The sequence below is a fragment of the Choristoneura fumiferana genome, chromosome 17 (assembly GCF_025370935.1).
Source record: "Choristoneura fumiferana chromosome 17, NRCan_CFum_1, whole genome shotgun sequence".
Lineage (NCBI taxonomy): Eukaryota > Metazoa > Arthropoda > Insecta > Lepidoptera > Tortricidae > Choristoneura > Choristoneura fumiferana.
The window spans coordinates 7,232,108-7,240,972 of record NC_133488.1 but is presented as its reverse complement, the minus strand read 5'-3'; positions in this window follow the sequence as shown (position 1 = coordinate 7,240,972).

Below are 8,865 nucleotides of genomic sequence, written 5' to 3'. Positions count from 1 at the left end.
GTTACAAGCAACAATTTTTTTGTTACTGTTAGCAAATCGTTTTTTTTTTCAGTGTAGTACTCGGCAAAGTTATGAAGACAAATAAGATCATCTTGAAGAACCTAGTCGTAATAATTTTAGTGTCATACAAAAATAAAAACAAAACGTACTTAATATTGGTAAAACAAGATGTTCAGTGTTAAAATAATGTCATAATTAACGTCATTATTTTATAGGTTTAAAGTAATTTCCTGCTAAAATGTTTTTATCTCATTTTGTTACCAAAATTCCGGTTCAAGACTACGTTATTAATTATAATACTTGAAATTAATTATGGCGGCCGCTACCTTCCGTATTTATCTAAATATTTAGCCACCTGAGGCTTTTCGTATTTTTTAAAGGACACCGATCATAAATTTTGGTGAAGGCAAAAAAGGTTTTTATTCTAAATAACAAACTCGTGATAATTAATGTTCTTATTTAAATTTGTTTGTATTCCGATTTAATACGCATTCCGTAATTGGGGTTTTATCTTTGATAAGGATCTCAATAAAAAATGTAGCCTGTAGATTCAAAAGTAAAATCATTGCGATTCTACAATGATCTAATATTTTGTATATAAAACATTGTTTAGTCAAATGATTGTTAAGTTTAATTTAAATAACCTACAACATTTAAGTAAAATTATACAAAAAACCAAGTAAATGTTACGAATATTTCCAGTTTTAACTGGGTTTCAAACAATTATGGTTTACGAAACATAATTGTAAGAAAGAAACGCTCAAAGTGACTAATTTTCATTTCATACTTGATCAAGCTTGGGTCTAGATAATCTAGGTTGCTTTTATTTAACCTATTTCGTGATCTTTAGTGATCGCTTAATTATATCAAAAATACAAACTGAGATATGGATGCACAGAATAACCAGAAAAGAGACCAGCGCTGGGAATCGAACCCAGGTCCTCAGCAATCCGTGCTGCGTGCTACACCACTTCAACACACAATTTTTCCTATGCATACATATCTCAGGTTGCTTATTTCTACTAAGCACGGATTGCTGAGGACCTGGGTTCGATTCCCATCGCTGGTCTCTTTTTCTGTGCATCCATGTCTTAGTTTGTATTTTCGATATGGTTTCACTGGATATCCGTAAAAGTAACAAATTTGGAGTTAAAATACAAAAAGACTCCAAAAAACCAATCGCTTAATTATAATTAGAGCAAACGAGTGGGCGAATGAATAGATTTTACCTTCAGAGTTGAATGAGTCTCAACTGAGCAAAAGAAATAAACCAAGTGGGTTATTAGTTCATTTTTATCATTAATTCTCGAACGACCCATCTCTAATTGACACAAAAGCGTTTCTATCTTCACTAGGTAAGTATGCCTGAATTTAAGACTTTAAATGTTTAATATATTATCAGACTATAAGATCAAAGTGATTTAAATTTACTGTAAAGACTGTTTTTTATAAGCTTCAAATAAGTAGTGTTTTGTTAATATACGCCCGAGTTTTTAAAGAAATGAACGAAGTAAGTCATTTTTAACACAAACTCATTTGTTATTTACTCTTATCCTCTTTGATTTAAGAGGGTATTATACATAGATGTTTAGGTACTTACAGTAGTACTAACTTTAAACTTTCCGATGTTATTTTCCGGATAGACTACTAAATGAAAATAAAAGCTTTCAAAATAAGCAACTGGAAGTTTATGGGGGATGCCGATGTAAAACAGCGGACGTCTTACTGCTAATATGATGATGATGATAATATACCAAAACCAAAACGTAACTTTCAATATATTTTCTGATTGGTCTATGATACTCTCTCACTGAAAAAAATTCAGCAACCAACCATCGAGTTCCAGTTGTTACATGATAAATTAAACGCGTCAATGACCTATCGCTCCGGGCTTTGGGTGAAAAACGATGCATTCACGTTGACGTACGGCCGGCGACACGTGTTTTCGCTTTAGTCATTATTCCTCGGAAAATTCATATCTAGGTCAGTAGGTTTTGAAGTCGACCAAAAAATGACTGAGGATGAATATGATGATGCTGATTATTTTTTTACCTAAGTTACCCAGAAAGAGGTGGTTTTGTAAACATTTCAGTAGGTATTTATATAGGGTTTACTAATGTTTCGGCGAAAATTATTTAGCAAATTATTAGCTCCCAAACTATTTATCTTATATTTTATTTAGGCGAAATGTTATTTCCCAACTCAACGTTTCGCATATCATTTCCCAACTAATGATTTGATAAATTATTATTTTGCAAAATTATTACTTACCTGGATTTTTTTTAAGATGTCATTTATGTTTTCGTCAAATGTATTGATTGGCATACCTTAATTTAGCAACATATTGAATGGCATCCAACCTACTTTCCTAGTGGCAGTTATCCTAGCTGCTATAAAAAAACCTAAATCGAAGTTTTATTTTTATTTATTTATTTATTTATTAATGAACCTAAACTATCCAAGTTTATTCCACATAAAAGTGTGACGAAGTAAAATTTTGCAATATAAAAATGTTGTGAAATAAGAAAAATGAGAAGTAAAGTTATGCCAACGATTAGTTTGCCAAATGAAACTTTGGCAAAAGGTTGGTTGCTAAGTGAAATTTGGCGAAACATATTTCGCCGAAAAGGCAGTACACCATTATGGTTATACATATTTGTATACGACAAGGAAGCTATGAAATTATTAAGGAAAGAAATAATAATGCAATTAAAAAACATAATTTAATTTTGCTGTCTAAAATTCAGTACACTTTTTTTTAGACACCGCAAACATTTTTGCAAATAAAGCGTCTCGAATTTAAAAAAAATCTCAGTACCTTCTTCAAAATTATGACGTAGAATGACATTTTAGGCGTTAATGGTGTAGAAATTAGGTCCTAAGGGAGAAGACACGGTGCTTTAAACTGAGAATTAGACCATTGCTTTTAAGTGAGCACAAACTTTGGTTATTAAGCCAAAATACTACCATACCTCTTCACAAATGTTGCTTGAAATGCCGAAATATTTCTAGAATATGTCCTTAGGTACTAATAAATACTCTCCCTTTGGACGTGTTTCAGTGAAAAATCGAAAAACTTCGCAAGTTACGACAAATATTGAACTTTTTAAACATTAGGTAAGGTCGTAGTAACTGTATTCTCAGACTTTAAATTATACGTACATTAAAAGCCAATTAAGCATGTTCCGAATACATTTTTTATATTTTATTACAAAGAAAAATATTTATTACTACAAAATAAAACGTATACAACGTAGGTACAGTCAGTAGCAGCAAGCAGACGTAGATAAGCGGTTGTGGCGCTCAAAAGTAGAGCAGAGGCAGTAGAGTCTTTTATAGATAATTTTGATCACCGTAACCGCTCACCCACTTCTGCTGTTGACTTTATGAATTATCAAGAAATAAAATTACAGCATGATACTAACAAATTCATACTTGAATTTTGCAAAATACCGATCTCTATTCAACTAAAACTTATTGTTAACACGAGTTAATCCTGGGGCGAGGGCAAGTTAACAATAAATAGTAAAGTTGCTGACTGACAAATAATTCACGACACTGAAGTTACACGCTTGAAATTTGACGTAGGATGCTTTTTTTTTTTTATGGTATAGGGGGCAAACGAGCAGGCGGATCGCCTAATGGTAAGCGATTACCGTCGCCCATGGACACCTGCAACACCAGAAGAGCTGCTGCAGCCTTTGTTAGTTATCCACGGGAGCAAATTCGCGGTCTTAAGCTAGTATACAATATTTATTAAGTTACTTACCTGATTTTTCCATTCTTCATGGCCTTCTTAGCGAGTATTTGAAAATGATGATTCCAGTAAATTTAGTATTTCTGAAACTTACAATAACTCACGCTTTTTTTCCCGTTTTAGCTCGACATGTTTTCGACTAATTCGTAGTCCTTCCTAGGAGCACAAGCTACTGCAGCTGCACGCACGTGCACTGCACGTCACCCCTCTGCTCGCGCGACCAAAGACACTCGATTAAACACCAGAATTATCCGTTTTATTTTCCAACTAGCTTTAACCCGCGACTTCGACTGCGTGGAATTAGGTTGTCGCGCGCTGTTCCCTTGGAAACCTATGACACCCTATGAAACCTATGAAACCAAAAATCACGTCAATCCGTCGCTTCGTTTTTGACGTGAACTACGGACATACGCACATACTTTCACATTTATAATACTAGCTTTTGCCCGCGTGGAATTCAGTTATCGCGCGCTGTTCCCTCGGGAACTGTACATTTTTCTGGGATAAAAAGTAGCCTATGTCACTCTCTGGCCCATAATCTATCTCTATGCCAAAAATCAAATCGTTCCGTCACTCCGTTTCGACGTGAAAGACAGACAAACATACAAAAACACGAATATACAAACACATACACTTTCGCATTTATAATATTAGTATGGATTAGTAAGTATGGATGAGTGAGACGTACTTCACACGATAGTTTCATGCTCAAACTTGGAAATTAGTAATATTTTCTAAGAAAAAATCTCGTCTTCAATTTATTCCGTACACTTTTTACCAACAGCCACTTAGATGAATGTAATTAAAGGACAGGACGCAAGAAGTAGCTGGGCAGAAAATTCAGAAATAACATTTTAAAACCGTTAGAAAGGGAAATTGTGGAGAAGAAGAAACAGACGCAAATAAAAGACATTTCAGGAAAATATTGGTTCATTTTGGCCAGACTCTTGTTACAGAGTATTTTATTACTGACATTCTTAAACCCTTTCTTTTGCAGATTAGACATTGACTTCTCCATAATAAAAATTCCATTTGAAAAAACTATGCCTATGACAAGGAACAGTCAGTGGGAGCACTTAACTTAACACTTAAATTAACATCGGCTACTTTTATCCCGGGAAGAAAAAAAGTTTCCATGTGATGCACGGAAAGTTGTAAGCTTAAGTACAGTTAAATCTCAAACATAACAAATTTTAAATCATCTCCGCCACAGAACTGGATTTATCGATATAAAATTTCACCTCTGGGTAGAGGTGACGGGTGTCATACAATCAAATAAAGTTCAACCTGTAAAAAGCGCTTACAAAAATCAATTGTACCTAAGTAAAGTTCGTCAACAGTAACATAAAGATAAAATAATGAAAAAATAAATTTTCTTCTAAGCTTTGTTATAATCTGCGTGTGAATGTTATCAAACTTCTTAAGAGCTACGAAATTGTGAAGTCACGTGGAAAAGGCAAATGCTTTAGACAAAAGCAAATGTTATCCATAATAATATTATAAATGCGAAAGTATGTGTTTGTATGTTTGTCCGTCTTTCACGTCGAAACGGAGCAACGGATCGACGTGATTTTCGGCACAGAGATAGTTTATGTGCCTGAAAGTGACATAGGGTACTTTTTATGCCCGAAAAATGCACAGTTCCCGAGGAAATAGCGCACAAAGCTGCGGGCAAAAGCTAGTATAAAATAAATTAATAGAAAACATGGATACTTAATTAAAGCAGGCGTTACTTTGCGGAGGTCCATATCAATCAACTCCAACAATTATGTTGGTCACTCGCGGGCTAACCTAGAACCCGTGGTAGGTCGCGGATGAGTACAGTCATTGTTTTAGTTTATGAATCATAGATATTTTATTCTGTTTTATATAAATAGGAACTATTGATTTATACCTCGTCCACGTTACATATAAAATCATGATCCACATCCATGTATGCTCAACCGAGTTTTATTCAGGTAAGAGAAACTTTGATTGAATATTTTGTTAGCTAACAAACTTTTTCGCTTTCGGCTCCTATCTCAATTGCAATGGATTTGATTAAATTACCAGAATTTGTGTGGTCTATGTATTATTTATGTTTCTTTCGATTGACATTCAAATACAGTTTCGGAACTGTAGGGCTATATCTGAATTCAGATTGAATTTGAAAATCGAAAACCAATTTATAACTTCTTGAGCTTTCTTAGCTTGCACGATGTATGATTAGAAAATTAAATCGTAAACCATGGGTTCTAGATAAAAGTTCCATACATTTTGACACTACGAGTAGTAGGTACTAGACCTAGGTACCAGTTAACTCGGAGTTATATAGTCTCTGGTCCGTACAAGTCCGCCTCAAAACTCACTTAATTTTTCAGAGAGAGGTGGTGTAATAAATAGCGGATCACAAGCTTAAATAGGTAGGTATGTCCTTAATACACATTCGACACCCAAGAGTCGAGAAAAGACATAACCAGGGATCGAACTCGGACCTCAAGCTCCGTAGGAAAGTTCTCTATGAAACCAATAACCAATAACAATGCATCGTCAAAAGCTATGGTGTATTTTTTTAAACAGAGACACGAAATGTAATAAATAGCTTCATCACACTCATGCTCTACAACATTTTTTTTTTAGATTTGTTTCGGTAATCCATAGAGTCATACCTACTGCGGTTTCAATCAAAATGCTTTTCCAAATTCAAAGCACAACTGCTGCGTTGCTTCATTAAAACATTTAAATGACTTAAATCTTTTCTAAAGCGGTACTTAGTGAGAGTATCAACGGTTAAAGTTTCACTCATCAGCGATTAATCTTTGCCTAAGCTTCCGAAAGGCTTTCGCAAACATTGACACGAAATTAATTACCCCCTGATGATTATGAACTCATGCTCGAGCGGGTATTTATGATTTAGCGGTTAATGTTTCGGCTTTTCATTTAAATTTTCGTCGAATAAAAGTGTGTGCCATAATATACCTTCTTCTCTTTTAAGATATGGCTTTTCTGTCCTAATTAATAGGGCAATTTCATCAGTGTCAAGGTAAACTCTCTTAGAGAGGGACGTTGTACGGTGATTGTAGTTTTTGCAACTTGATAGTAAATTCCAGAAACCACGTGGAGACAACTTGCGCATTAAAAAATGCCAGACACGAGAGCAATATAGAATTTTGTGATCACTGTTCACTGTTAAGGTTAATCGCCGCTTAAAACACTATCAAAATTATACTTCAACTAGCCAAGGGAACGGAAATAGCAAAATTAGATATTGTCTACATCCGTCATGTTGGAATGCTACAAATCGAATCCATGCCATAATATAATCTAGCAGGAATAAATTAATGTGGCTGTGCTGTTGGTAATTGTCAAAGTCGATCATATCTTTACTCAATTAAGCACTTGTCAAAACAATCTACCAACGGTGTGTACAATTGGTGTTGAGATGGTCCCAAAGGAAGACCATTTCGTGACATACGCATTTTTATTTTATCTTATTCTATTTATTTCAAAGTCAAAGTTAAAACCCGCGTGGTGTCGGGTTAGAATTACACCTCCCATTTCTTCCGTGGATGTCGTAAGAGGCGGCTGAGGATATAGGTTAAGGTATACCGTAGGCGACAGGCTAGCAACCAGTCACTCTTGTACCGTTTTTATCAAACATAAAACCTAAAATTGCTAAAAGTGGCTCCGAAGCGGTAACGTTTCGTGTGCTCTGCCTACCTCATTTGGGAATACAGGCGTTATGTTTGTGTATGTGTATGTGTCAAAGTCAAAATATCTTTATTCAATTTAGGCTATAACAAAGCACTTATGAATGTCAAAAAAATCTACCACTGGTTCGGAAAAATCACTATTGAGAAGAATCCGACAAGAAACTCAATGTGGCATATATATATATCTATATAAGAGATTTACAATATTATTAAATGATAACTTTACATCACAAGTATTTAACGCAGCGTAATTTTGTCATATTGTCACGAATAAAATGTTTTCTGTATTTATTTATTTTTCTTTCTTTTCCTGTGAAACGAAGCACATTGCGAATAAATTAATTTATTAACCTCCGACACAAATACAGGCTGTTATAAGTTTGACGCCAATAATGTCTGTCTGTCTGTGTGTATGTAGCATCATAGTTCTTAAATGGAAAGACTGATTTCAATGTGTTTTTTTTTTCATCTGAAAGCGAGTTTCCTTGCAATGATTCTTAGCTATCTTTCATTAAAATAGGCTGAGCCGTTTTTGAGGTACCGAACTTTGAAATGGCTACAATTTTTCTCAGGTTGAGTTCTTAAAGACTAGCTTTTACTGCCTTCGCTGGCGTAAATCATTAGGTTTAGCTAAAATTCCGGGATATTATTAGGTTAATAAATTCAGCTTGATAACTTGACGCGTTGCTAAGAAAAACTGTCTAGACTGATGGACAGACGTATCGCACAGTGATTCTATAGAGCCCCGTGTAGTGTATGTAATTATTATAATGCTCAGCTGCTCTAGAGTATGGCGTCAGCCAAGTAAAAGCGTTATGATTGTGTCTCTCGTAAATAAACCAGATTAATTAATTCCGAGTTTAATTTTTGAGCAACATGAGCCACAAGTGATCAGTGCGTGTGAGCTAACTTTGGTGGCGGCAGACGTGAGCCTGCCTTCGCAATCCAAAAGCTTAATGGTTACTTGACCTGAAATGTATATTCTGAACTAAATTAATATTATTATTTTTAAATTCATGACGGTGGAAGCATCCTACACTTCCACTGAACGGGGTATAGTTAGTGTTTAGTTTTGTAACTAAAGGACGCCATACATCCCTGTATTATTATTATATATTTTTTTGTTTTTTTTTTCTTTAATTGTCTGTATACATATTTTTACATGCATACATAGTTTTTAATTATTTTTGTAATTATTTAATTATGAAAAAATGACTTTATGAAGTTTCTTGCGGCGCATTCTTCTTGGCAATGATGCTCTTTCCGAAAGCGCTGGTAGTTTAAAAAAGCGGCCAAGTGCGAGTCGGACTAGCCCATGAAGGGTTCCGTAGCAGCAAGTAACATAATATAAAAGTTTCCTTTACTTTACGATTTATGACGTATTAAAAAAAAAACTACTTACTAAATCTCGTTCAA